Below are 15,191 nucleotides of genomic sequence, written 5' to 3'. Positions count from 1 at the left end.
TATTAGGACTATTATAAGAGATTGTATCAAAATACTTAATGAGTTTCAAGATTTTATAATTTCTTACATGTATCATAAAGGAAATGGGGTGGAAAATTTTGTTACACATAAAGGTGTTGCATGCCATCATTTTTTGATTTGGGATTATGTAGATCACATGCCAATAGGGATGAAATAGATTCTTAGGAATGATATTATTGGGTGAGCTTTCAAGGCTTAACTTTCACTCATAACCTTGATATGTGCAAAAGTACAGTGCTAGGAAAGTGTTTTTTTTGAGGCTACATATAATATGTTTTGTTTTGGCATCCCTACTTGGTTTGGTTCTACAAACATACATCTTCACACTATTAGAGACAATCAGAATATAATATAGGCAATCATTAATGAGAACTAGTAATATATAGAGACTATATGGAGCACCATTTCTATTGGTGGCTTAACAACTTACATATTGACTCTCTACTAGATGGATTGCTTAATCACTAAGGCTTTTGACAAGGGTTGAAAGAATGGAGTGTTGCAAGTCTATGAAATATAAATGGTTATCAATGAGGACATGGTCTCAGTTGTCTCCAACATGCAAAGTGGTGGCATTAAATTTTATAGGGAGACAAAATCATCTTTAGAGGTGATGGACAATTTGTTTTTCCTAATGAAAGAGAAAATCCACCAAGACCACTAATGGGGATTTTGAACACCTTTCTCTACCAATGTTATGGGTGAATGTTGCTAAGGTGATCATGCAGTACGAGACTTTAGATGGGAAATTTAGCATGTTGTTTAGTTACCAATTGGTTATTCTCAATTATTTTCTCTATGATAAATGTATTTCTTTGTTATTTGATATGTCTTCATATTTAATTTATAGTATGGTGGCTCATATGAAGAGACCCTCTACACCCATTTAGCAAGAGGTTTGACTTTACTTATAATGGGATAAGATAAATCCCTAGATGTTGGAAAAAAGATTCATTAAAACTCTAGCCTAGAATTCAAAAAAAAAAATTGGATTCACTATGATGAGTTAGGAATTGACCTAACAGAATTGATTCTAAAGGGGGTGACATTTATCACATGTATAAGAAGAAAAGGAAGGCCTCTCTTCCTTCTTTGTCTTGTAGAAATATCATTATTTCTTTAGATAAGAGGACTCAGATTATGTGCCTTCTCAAGAATTTTTACCAAATTTGTTAGAGAAAAGTATGGGTAAGAGAAAATGGAAGGTGAATCCTAGTAGGGCTAAGTAAAAAATATAACCTACACCTTATAAAACTATTAATCTCCTCTTAGAAGGAAACCTTCTCCTAGTTTTCTTAAGGAATTCTTGAAGATTATTCATAAGGATGGAATCAAGAAGAAAATTAATAATGGAATTCTATAGACATTGGGAAAGATACCCTTATTGAAATTGGCTCTTCAATCAATGAAGACCCCTCTATTAGTAGCTTATTGAATAATTTCTTACAAAGTCAATCTTGGCCCTACTTAATTGATTCTATTTAGTAAGGATTTTATGAGTGGTTCAATTTCAACCAATAGATTGGATGATATTCTTTATAGTACTCATAATCTTTCTAATTAAATTCATAATTTGAAACAGGACCATGAGGAGAAAATAAAAATATTGGATGATAAATTTTATGGTGTGTAGAGTAAATTGAACAAGGTTTTGAATGTGAATAAATCTAATTTACATGACACTAGTGAGGGATTACAAAATCTTAATGATAAAAGTAAGGATAAGTATCATTTTATTTAAAGCTAACTCCCCTAATAATAGCTTGAAAAGTAATTTTCATGATACTAAAAAGTTATAGGTAAAGAAGAAAAACAAAGCCACAGACATTGCAGTAAATGTCCATAATTACCTTGAGGGTCCTTCTTCCATATTAGACCTTTCCATGTGCATCTAAGAAGTAAGAATAATGTTTTTAATCCTTTAGATAATATTTTTTGTAATCTTAGAGATATTAATGATAACCTCATAAAATAAAATGAGGTTTTAGCTAAAAGTTTTTAGGCCTGTCAGGAGTTTTTTTTTAAGATTATGTAAAAGAAACTTTTCAAGGGGCCTAAAAAACCCTTTATAGTGTTTATATATATATATATATATATGAATGATGTCAAGGTATAAACAAGCAAGAAAAATAGAAACATTGGTAATAGGACAAAAAAAATCCAAAAGAGAGACAACCACTAAACAAAAACTAGAAGAAATAAAACACACAAAAGAAATGACAGAAAAGGTAAAAATTACATCCCATATGATAGTAGTGCTTGAGAAACTCATCATCTTCAACCTTACTAAAAAAATATGTGAGAAGACATCATGTGCCAGAAGAAATCATTGGAGACAAAGAAATTGGTGTTATTGCAAGGAAAAGACTAAAGAATAATACATGTGAGTTTGAGCCCAAATTAGTGAAAGATGCTTTAGAGAATAAGGATTGGCTAGAAGCTATGAATGAAGAAATCAAGCAGATTGAAAAGGACCTAGACCTAAATAAAAAAATATTATTGGAACAAAGTGGGTATTCAGGAACAAGTTGAATGAAAATGGTGAAGTCACAAGGATGAAGGCTAAACTAGTATGCGAAGGATATGTACAAGAAGAAGGAATTGACTATGGGGAAACATTTTCCCATGTTGCAAGACTAGAAGAAGTTACAACACTGGTTTCATATTCTACTTACAAATGATTTAAGATATATCATATGGATGTCAAATTTTTATTTTTGAATGGGATACTTGAAGAAGAATTATACATAGCGAAAACAAAAGGTTTTGTGGATCCTAGCAAGAATAATATGGTATTATTAGTTTGGGATTTTTTAGAGTTTCCATTTTAATTTTTTTGGTTCACTCATGCTTTTAGTTGTTTATTTTGAACCATTGATTCTCCCTATTGTTAGCTACAATTTGGCATTCAATAAACCCTTTTCAATGATTCATCCACAAACCTCATCCTTTCAATCCTTCCTTCCTTTGTGCTTTTTGTTCACCAAGTTCAATCCCTAGATTTCCTTTGTAAATATTTTGATTGATTTCATATCTAAAGATTCAAATTTCCTTAAGTAACTCATGAACCCTATGTACCACTTGTGAATGAACTAAAGTAACCATGAACCTCTTTTACCAGTCGTACCATTTGAACCAAGTTCAAAAGGTTCAATGAGTTCATCACTTCAACTCATTTTTAGTTCTCATGCAATGTCATTGGTTGGCGCTAGCCTTACATGTCATGGAGTTCAAAGAGGAAACGCACTACAACTAGATGCCTTGTGGAGTCTGACACACTCATGTATGACTTCATCATTTGTAGAAAAGTGCTAAATAACTGATGTTCGAAGTAAGGAAACCTTTTTTTTTTTAATAGATAAAGTAAGGAAATCATTAATTATCATGTTAGGATATATTTAAATGGAAAAAGTGAAAATTTGGCACATGCAAAGGTAGAATATCATTTAAGTTACTTAGACGTCATTTTGTCACTTCATCTTTTTCTCACAACATGTATAATATGTTGTATTCTTCTCATCATTAATGCCCCACCTTTGTTTCAAATTGTATATGAGTAGAATTTCCTTTATTAAAAGGCACAAGTTTCTTTAGTTGGTTAAGTGTCAATAGCAAGAGTCTAAGGAAGGAGAATCATCTTTCACCATTGTCATAGTTGCTTCTCTTTAGGTAACTCTTGTGTTCTCTAACTCTTTTTCTTTCACTTGTTAGTAGAAATTATTGTGACTACTTCTTTAATTTTTAGGAAATGAGAGGGAATTCTAAATTATGAGGTCCACACTACATATATTTGGGAATACCTATAGTCTGCATAGTAAGTCACCCAATGTCTCAGATACAAACCTTTTAGGAGTTGACCTAGTGGGAATAATACAAAGGCTGTGTGAGAAACTTTTAGAGCCCTTTTCTACTAAAGTATTGGATTCCAATTTCCTTTTTGCATCTACCTTCCAATTAGCATATCCATGTCCAAAATTTATTCATAACTGTATCCAAATATATCATATGCCTAGTGGAAATATTTTGAAAAGGAATAGCAGTGTATTGGTGAGTATCACTAGAGAAATTATGTCCAAGTTGTGTCACATTGAAGAAAAAGAGTTTGCAGATTTGACTCTTGCATTATCATTGACTAGATTTTCGAAAAAGTCTAATGTCTATAGAAATATCAATGTAAAGAGTTGGACTAAAACTCCTTACAAAGGTGGCTCTAGGTTACCCAAAATCCTCAAGAAAGGCCAAATGACCTAAAAAGTTCACAATCTAATGGTCTTGTTGCACCAAATTTGTGGCTCTCTAGATGTGTCTTCATTTAAAGAAAAGATCTACTTTTACATTTAAATTATGTTAAAAGAGTCTCAATTCTTAAATGGGGCCAAGTTGATTGCTAGTTCTCTAAGAAATCAACTCGAGGGAGCTTTAAAATTGAAGAAGGATTTATATATGTCTTCATACCTAATGTATATGCTGGTCAGTACTCAAGACTTGCAGTATCTACCCCATGAACCCTGAATGAAATATATCACTATTTATAATTACTATTATGTGTTGCATAAAGACAAAGCTTTGCAAAACTTCAGGTAGGTTCATGATATTTTCTCAGCGAAATTGTGTTTTGAAATGGATGGTTCTCCCCATCGTAGATTCTCTCATGAATCTTAGAAGTTTTTCCAATCCATTGGTAGCATATACATTTAATTTCCTAAATTCATTTATGTGAGGATAGGTGGTTTTGATAAGGAACCCTTATGACTCCCCATATTTTCTCTTCCTTGTTTTATCTTGGTAGATGTGTCTTCACAATTAATTTCAGTCATAAACAAGTTTACTATTGATGAAGCTTTTGATATAATCTTTCTACTCAAACTAAGAACAATAACCTACAGAAGTATAGAAGATGATACATGTAAAAGTTTGGACTATCAATTTTCATCTTGGTTCCTATCATGCTAGAAAAAATTTTGATAGAAAAGGGATAGCTCATAGCTTGTTTGAATCTCGTGTGAAGTTTTTACATGTCCCTAATATTGAAGACTTTTTGGAAGACTCTACAGATGAACTAGAAGTTTGGAGGAGAGAGTCTACTAGGCTCACTATTTCCCAAATTAAGATTTTCCAACTGAATTTGGATATAGAAGTTGTGGATATTGAAGAAGATAAAGTAGATCTATTAGAAATCCAAATAACTAAGCCTTTAATTTCTAATAAAGCCATCATAAAATGGGATTATGAAGAATAGGATAATATCTTGGAAAGAACAAAGACTGTGCTTGGAAGAAAAAAATCTTGGATAAAAATTAAAAAGATCAAACATGTTAGAAAACCAATTGATTCTAGTTCTAATGCTAATCTCAAATTGGCAAGTAGCAGGAGATCCTCAGGGATTAGTAGGGAACAAGGAAATAATCCCCCCATAGTATAAAAAGCTCATTCCAAGAATAAAACCAAGATGTCAACCCCTGTTGGACCCATTGAAGCTATTCAGGTTGATAGTGAACTTGACAGTGATAAGGGTGGTGTAATCATCGATAATCTTCAGTAAGTTCAAATGATAGTGGAAACCTCTCCTTAGAGGATAGAGAGTTTGAATACTCCAAAGGCAATGAACCTCAAAAAATTCCTAATTTAGTTTCAAATTGGCTAGTTTCTTCATTTAACAAAAAGAGAAGCCTAGTTTCTATTTGTTTTCTTGTTGATGACATTATAAGTAAGTATAGTACTAGAGCTTCAAAGTCCAAAAGAACAAAGAGCTCAGCTAGAATAGTGCTCGATTAGAAAATAGGCAATGGTTTTATTGAAGTGGCCACTTACAATCACAAAGAAGACACATGTGCATTCAAGGTTTTGAGTAATTTTGAGATTACGCACACAAATTTAGGGGTGATCAATTGGGAGATGAAAGAACATTGGGTGGAATCATCCACTAAATAGATTATTTTGCAATAAAAAGAAGATGGCATTGAAAATAAGAGTTTGAAGGCAGAAGTATATGCAATGGCAGAAGACATTCTTTGTTGACTAAGATGAAGGTTGAAGTTCTTATATTTAATAAAATGACAAAGTTATATGATATTGACCTTGATTTTTCTAAGCTATAGAGAGAGTTAAAGCACAAAATCTATCAAATCACATGAGTATTTCATTCAAGAAGGTATATTATTCAAATAAATTTAGTTATGTATACCAAGGAGTTCTATGAGAGTTAATTTGATTAATGGAAAACATTGTGATGATTTGCTAGATATTTTGGAATTGATAAGACATTGAGTTTACTAGAGGATGAATACTATTGTCCACAAATGTATAAGGATGTTCAAAAATTTGTAAGGAGTTGTGGAGTTTGTCAAGTTGCAAAAGGAGTAAGTCAAAATACTAGTTTGTATACACCTATTTCTGTGAGTTATACATATACTTATTTATTAACAAAATGATTAGTTGACATCTAATAATTAACTAGCTCAGGCTATATCTTAGTTATCTTGGTGGACTTTACTTTCTAATAATTGGTATTAGAGTTTTAGGTCCTTGAAGAAAAATCTTAATATCTTAAGGAGATCAATGACAGGTCACTTCAAAAAAGAAAGTCCTAAATTTGATGGAGTTAACTATGACAACAATAAAGAGAAAATAAAGACTCCTTTTTTGTGCATGGGTCTAGGGTATTGGCTAATGATAAAGAATGGAAAGAAGACTATGGAAGAAAGAAAACTTGAGGAATGCAATGAAGCTAAAAGAGATATGTTTATGTGTCTCTATTTTATTACTAAATAGTTGGAAATCTTTTAACATGGATTGAGACCTTTGGAATACACTTGTCTTTCAGAAAAGGACAAATACACTAAATCTATAATATATTTAAATTCCTAGAAATGCTCCCAATATTCCCAATTTTCTATGACCACAAAAAAAATTTAGGGTCTACTAAGCCTAATTGGTGCTTACGAAGCCTAACTCTTCCAAATGTGTCATATAATGTTGTTTATTTTAATGTAATATATATGTTTATCAATAACTCTCTTTTCCATTTTCTTATTTAATTTCTATATTATGTTTCATATTTAAATGTATGATAATATATTTTATTTACATTTTATTGTCATCACACATTTATAATATCTAGTATTATTATTTTTTGGTTAACCATTATTATATTTATCTAAGTAACACATTAATATCCTATTAATATAGTATTATTTACTTTTATAATCATTATTTATTTATTCCAGTTATATTTAATCACAAAACTTATAATATAACTTTTATATTATTATTTACTCTCATAATGATTTAGTATAAATAATTATATATATTCTATTTATCAATAACTACTTTATTTCACCCATCTATTTATCCATACTATCATAATGTGGGGACATGACAATATATGCACACACACACACACACATGTTTGTGTGTGTAATTATCTTTGTGTATATGTATATCTCTACTTACATCACATATATTGTTAATATATTAATATTATGTGTGTGTGTGTGTGTGTGTGTGTGTGTGTTTAAAGGTGAGTTATACATATAATTATTTATTAACTAAATGGTGATTAACTATATCGACATGTCTCTTCATGTTTCTTGAAGACACATGTCTCCTCCTCTCATATTTATATGAGATTCAAATCTACATTTGGAAATCATCAATTACAATGGCCATGATTCTACATTTGCAGAAATGATCTTAGTTACTTTAACATTGTATCAGAGCAGGCTGCAAATGTAAAATAATAAGAACCATTTAAGAATGAAACAAAGGGTAGAGTTCTATGTAACTACCATCTTGGACCATAAGGAAAGCTTGAGAAAGACACCATGGAAACTCATGATAAAAGTTATGAAGTAGAGTGAAGACTTTTTCCACATATGTAGAGTTAGCAACTAGAGTGAAGGCTCTAGTTGCTTACTCTTTTAGTTGTTTGAATTTAGTTGTTTATTTTATCTTTTTTGTCAAATTCTATGTAATTTAAGGCTTCATCCTTGAGCCATTTTACATTATTTTAATAATTTTGTATTGTACTATATTGAGTTTAGGTACTTCTTTAATTGTTAATAGGACAATGATGTATTTTTGCTAATCAAGAGGTCACCCTTTTTCATACTAGTATAAGTAATATTTACTTACCCATAAAATTTCCGCAAAGACCAAGCTCACTTAATTTTCTATACATGAAAATATAGGCAACAAACGTTTTGAGCTAAAATTCCCATTTATAAAGTCTCTAAAAATAGTGGCGTACTATTATAAAATTTGTTTGGCCAATTTTTTTTAATTGTGATATATAAATACAATATTTAGTAAGGTATTTCTAATAATGATATATATATGCCACTATATTAAAGAGAAGAAATAATACAGCCAAAATGAAGGGTTTTGCTATGGTCATGACCACACATCAAAAAACCAAAATCAAGAATTGTATAAGATAATGCTAAAAAATGCCAAGCGTAATCCTTTACAAAATAGACTTTTCAAAGTTTCCATTACAGGAAAAATGTTCCATTCTCTTTTGGATAAAATCCTTTTCAAAATATTCATTATGCAAGGAAACTAGTAAATGATGCTTGTGGCCTAATTTTCTAAAGTGAAAGTAAAAACATTCCATTCTTAACTTGCTCCACCGTGATTTTAATTGTGTACCTCCAAATAGGAGGATTATGATGTTAATTATCTTTTTTCTTCCCTTCCTATGCAAAAGTATTTGAAATTTTAATCACCTAATTGTGTTAGTGGCATGGCTCCTCCACTCATTTTCCATCAAATATGCCTACAACTAAACATAACCACATCTTCAATCCTTGAACCGCGTGACCTCAATCTTTATTTGTTTCTCTCCTAGTCTTCACAAAATAACTGGTATGTTGACATCAGTGATAGATGCTGCCATGAATGCAACATATAATAATTCTAACAAGCTCCTTAATGATCTAGCAATGATAAGATACTCCCCCATAAGAATATCATCAACATTCATGCTAGCAATTACTTCAATTCTCCTTTATCATGGTTGATCACTATCATCACTCCACTAATACTATTTTTCTCAGCTATTACTTAAGTTGCTTAATCTTTTACTTAGTAATGCTTAACTTTTTCATTGACCTAGTAATATGTTGCCTAATCAAACTAGTGCTTTGCTTAACTTCTTGACTAGCATTAATGATCTCTTCTACACTTCAACTCATCTTTCTTCTTTAGTTAATACAATGGTCAAACAACATGTTATCTTTCCAAATGGCAATTGATCAAGTGCCCTTTGTGGACTCAAATGGAGCCATTATACTTGATTCTTGAGAAATCCTACTCTCACCACCCTATAATAGAAACACAACTTGATGAGGCTATCAAAAGATTGAACATCCTTGGCAAATATTAGGAATATGCCTAGGAGGAATAAAACACTAATTATGGCAGAGACACCAAACAACCCAAGGCTTGTACATCATAGCTCTTGAATTAAAATATTTAATAGTGAGGATGAATAACCTTGAAACCACTCAAAACTATATTAGATATAAGTAGAAAGGAGAGAGGACATATTATTTGGATATTGGTGTAGTTAGCTTAGTAAAAATTAATAAAACCCTAGTGCAAGATATGATATGGGGGCCATGATTCTTGGTATGAAAATTGGTAGGGTGAAAAGAAAAGTGATTGCGGGTTCAAAGAATGACACTATGAAAAGAAATACTACTATAACTTCTTCCCTATTTGAATGGATTCTTGAACAAATGGTAGATGCTCAAAATTGTATGTCTTAAATACATGATTGAATTATATAGTGTTATCTTCAATGGTTGATGTTACTAGTGTGTTATTTCTATATTTATGTTTTATTATTGTTCCTACTGGAGCTCTAGTTGCTCACTCTTTTAGTTGTTTTTTGTTTTGTTGTTTAGTTTCTTTTTGTTGTCAAATTTTACATAATTGAGGACTTCGTTCTTGAACCATTTTATATTATTTTAATTTTTTTTTACTGTACTATATTGAGTTAAGGTCCTTTCTTAATTGTTAGAAAGACAATGATGCATTATAGCTAATCGAAAGGTCACACTTTTTCATAGTAGTATACGTAATATTTACTTATCCATAAAATTTCTACAAAGATCAAACTCACTTAACTTTCTAAACATGTACAAGACAGTCAACAAATGTTCTGAGCTAAAATGCCCATCTCTAGAACCTCTAAAAATATTGGTGTACTATTATAAACTTTGTTTGGCCAAATTGTTTTTTAAAACTCTAATATATAAATACAATATTTAGTAAGGTCTTTCTAAGAATGATATATTTTGGCCACTACGTGAAACTACAGAAATAATACAACTGAAAAGAGGGGCTTGGCTCTGGTCATGACCACACATAAAAAAAACAAAAGCAAGCACTTTATAAGATAATGCTAGAAAATGCCGAAGAGAATAGACTTTTCAAAGTTTCCATCACACGAAAAGCATTCCATTCTTTGTTGGAGAGACTCTTCCTTCAAAAGTAAAATGCAAAACATTCCATTCTCTTTTGGAGAAAATATTTTTAAAATATTCATTATGGATGGAAGCTGGTAAATGATGTTTGTGGCCTAATTTTCCAAAGTCATGAAAGTAAAAAGATTCCATTCCTATGCAAAAGTATTTGGAATTTCAGTCAGCTAGTTGTGTCAGCCATGGTCCCTCCACTCATCTTCCATGAAAATGAAATACGCTTCTATTATTTTTAGGGTTTGTAAGATTTTTATTCTGAATAATTGTTACCAAAAATATTATTCGGAAGGTCGAATGAATATGTCAGCAATTCTTCTTTCTGGGGTCGAATGAATACGTCAGCAATTGTTTCCACGCAAGTAAAATATTCAGCAACGTCTGAACAACAAACTAAATTGCGTATCTTACCATGGGGGATAGTTTGTGTTGTTCGAGTGGGGTCGGCAAATACATGACTCGTCGCTGCCATTCATCTCACGTTCATACAAATTATGTCTGCCATTGATATGACAATTATTCTTTGCTCACCTTCTCTCCAAATGTATGTGGACGATTATTAGAGTGTGGAATATATAGTGTTTTCTTTTGGTTCTCTATTTTATCATTTGATCTTCCATTTTCCTAGATATGAGGTAGCATACATGATGTCATATATTTTTTTCTTGTCTAAACATTTGAAATGAATTAATAAGTTTCAAACATTTTTTAATTGTTGAATTAATGGTAAATTGTAAATCCTGAGTTTTAGGATTCATTAAGATAACTTATAATATGCATCAAGATAGATTCTAGCAAAAGGTTTGTGAATTCCTTTGAGAATACCAATTTTAATCTTGTGTATTTTACACATTAGTATAACAATTTGTATAGGATCGAAAGGTGGGGCCACCACATAAACAAACCTACGATCAAAATTTCAATCCACTCCCCCATAACTAGAAGCTATTAGATACTCCTTCAATGCTCTATGAGTATTCTTTTTTATCTAATTGTGAGGAGGTGCTTTCAAAATTACTTCGTTCTTAATTTTTCCTTTTTCCTCAAAAGCATAGAAATTTCCCATTTTACCTGATCACAAGATTTTAAGGGGTCTATTTTAAAATGAAAGACAACCTTCTTGTTCCTTGTGAAAGAATGAATCCTAAATTTTATGCCCAGGAACAAAACCATATTCTTAATGGAGACCAAAACTAGAAAAAAAAATTGAATGCCATATCAATTTTTTTGACACTATATTACACATAATTAAAAAGACTAGTAGACCAAAAGTGTTGAGCGAAATCAACAGTGACATTATCAATATAAGAACCATAAAAGTATCATTGAACTCTTTTATTGAAAATCTTTGCCCAAGGAATTCTTTAGCCACAGCTATCATATCTTTAGCCAAAATATCATAGTAGGTTTAAAAGAAAATTATGAAGAACCCATCAAGCCTAGGGACCTTCTTTCCTTCAAAGGAAAACTAGCATGTTGGGTCTCAAAATAAGAGTGAATAACTTTTAGAGTATCAGTCATGTCTTTGTTCGCCATTTTTAGAATTACATCCAGTAATTTATACTAACAAGAAAAGTGCAAAGGTTGATCGTATGCCAAAAACATTCTTAAAAAAATTCTATAGTTGCTTACATGATTTCTTTATCCTTCAAGTACCTTATTCTATTGAATAAAATTATTACATGTCATATTGGCACCCAGATGCATTATAGTGATCACATAAAAAACTTGTATAATCTCCACCTTTGAAGCCAAATTTCCTAGGACCTGTGTCTCCACTATTAATCTTCCTTTAGTACTATATTGTATAGTTTCAACAAAAGACATACTTATGAATTAATTAACATATTTGAAGCCACTTAGTTATGAATCTAGATCTAAATATCTTCAAAGATCATATTTTAATTGATTCTTTATGTTGAAAATATGACCAAATTAAAATTTATTCCATATTATAACATAATCAAAGTAGCATTGAGGGGATTGATTTCACCATGCATCTTCTTTGTGAATGCAAGAGTACTGATAGTAAAAACCAAATAGTTAGAGAGAATGTTGGCTAGCATAGTCCCCTAGATGGATGGTATAAAGTTAAATTTGATGGGTCAACTACAAGAAACCCGGGTTTTGCTGGTTTTGGTGGTGTCTTGAGGCACACTCAAGGTAAATATATCAATGAGCTCCTTATCCTACTAGAAGTCCAAACTAGCCATGTAGGACAAGCTAATGGGGAGTATTATGCTATCAATCTAGCTAAAAATAATAACATTTCCAATCTTTGGGTGGAAGGTGACTCTAGTAATATTATTAATTTTTTTCTTGGCAAAACCCAGCCTTTGTGGACTATTATGAACACTACGTATAAGGACAAAGCTTTATTAAAATCCTTTAATAAATTTGTTATTTCTCATGTTTACTGTGAAGCCAATTCCCTCACGAGCCATGTCACCGATATGGTTCTACACTCTTGTCACAAAATACGATTGCATGATAATCTAGTGAGGAACTAGGATTTGAAGAAAAGGATTTGTCATGACTTGACACATTTTATCAAAGGTGATCTAAGTAATCATGATAGTTATAGTGAAGGGATACATTCATAGCAACAAGTAGAAGAGGACAACTAGTTTTCAAGCCTTTCTCTCCATTCTTAGGGTTTCTTTTAATCTTTAGTCTTTTGTGTTTATTGTGATAGATGGATGTTGGCTAGTTACTTAATGCTTAATTTATTTCTAGCTTGACTCACTTTGGAGACTTCCATAGTTATTTTCTTCATTTTTTCAATTCTAGGATTTTGGGTCTCCCAAAAAAAAAACCTATTTTTACGTATATCAAGAAAAAAATTGTTTTTGCTATTGTTAGTTTCTTTACAACTATATATATATATATATATATATATATATATAGATACAATTTGAATATAAATACTACTAGTCCTTTATGTGAAGTTAAAGATATGAGTTCAAATCCATATTTTTCTTTAACCTAAAGGGAAGGTTATTTCATTTGTAATATCTATCTACTGTAAAGGCTCTAAGGAAATCATAAGAGCCAAGATTAAAATCAACACCTCATCTTCTATAAAACTATGTATACATAAGAGGCCCTATAAAGGTCTGTTTCCATGAAACCTATAGAATTTATATATTAAAAATTTATAATTTATATCATTGGAAATTGGATAAATGCCATTTATTAATATCCATGTGGTTAATGAGGGAATAAAAATATGCCTTGATGATCCATTTGAAAAGAAGTTTACATGTTGTAAATTTCATGGTAATTGTGTTGCAATTTCCAAGTTATTTTCATTTCTTAAACTAATGACTTTTTGTGTTTATGCTTAGTACAAGTGGCTAATATGGGTCTAGACTAGGTTTGATGGAGGAAAAAGAACTTTGATATATTATTTTATACATAGTTCATGTAAGGATTTTATACATTTTTATGGATCACTAATTTATTTCCCAACTTAGTAACACAAACAATTATATTACATTTCTAACTAATATGATCCCTATCAAAGCCCTTCCCAAGTTTAGTTCAATAAAAATTGGCACCTGATCATCTTTTAGACTAGATATAAGAATCCCCATCAAGGTCCAAGTCTATCAAACCTAGAGAATTTATCTAAATAATAAATCCTAGTTATTATTAGTAGCGATTGGAGAAACCTCATTTATTATCCAAGGTATCAATGGGAGACTTGAAGTCTTTCATAATGATCCACTTAAAATGAGTTTTACATCTTGGATTTAGCTTGATATTTATGTTTTACTTTCCAAGTTGTTTTCATTTGTAAAACTAATAAATTTTTGTGTTTATTCATATTGAAAGTGATTAACATCGATCTACAATATGTTTCATTAAGGAGAAAGAGTGGATATTCAAGTAATGCATAGTATGAAAGGATTTTATACATTTTTATGGATCACTAATTTATTTCCTATCTTAGTAACTCAAACAATTTTATTACATACCTAACTACTATGATCCCTACTAAAGTGTCTTCTTCCTCACAATACTTAATTTAATTACCTAAATTATCACTTCATCTATCTCCCAAATGAATAGATGATTCTATTAATTATAGATCAATTTATCGTCCTTAGTATCTCCCATAGGTTTGGTTATATCTCCACCCCCACTTTATGATCTAAGTCATCATTGTACAATGAGCTTATCACAAAAGATTGTTAGCATTTTATTAAACCCATAACAATTATATTTTGACTTGAAATAGATGAGTCAATATGAAAAGGCATATATATCTCCTATGTCTACATATTGGGATCTAGGATAACTATTACACCAAGGATATGATAGTCTATTTGGGTCTTAACATGGTCATAGATAATGGGTTGACTGTGATTTGAATTAAAATTTACTCTTTAAATATTAGAAATTCTCATTCAGGATTTTCCACCCTTATTTAGACTATCAAAAATATAATAAAAGATGTTTTAAATTTACTTGAAGGGTTCAAAGATAATTCAATATCTCACATGTATTGTGAAGGGAACTGAGCTATGAACAACCTTTCTAATATGGTTGTGAATGCTTGCTATAGATTGTATTAGCATCTAACAATAATATCCTAATAAAATGGAGTTAATTTTTTCCTAATGATTCCCATGGGTGATAATTTAATCTATAAATTGGGAATAATACCCTTGACATAGAAAT

Source organism: Cupressus sempervirens, chromosome 2, assembly GCF_028749045.1.
Source record: "Cupressus sempervirens isolate cs-2001-9-10 chromosome 2, ASM2874904v1, whole genome shotgun sequence".
Taxonomy (NCBI): Eukaryota; Viridiplantae; Streptophyta; class Pinopsida; order Cupressales; family Cupressaceae; genus Cupressus; species Cupressus sempervirens.
The sequence above is the reverse complement of the archived record's forward strand: the minus strand, read 5'-3'. Positions refer to the sequence as shown.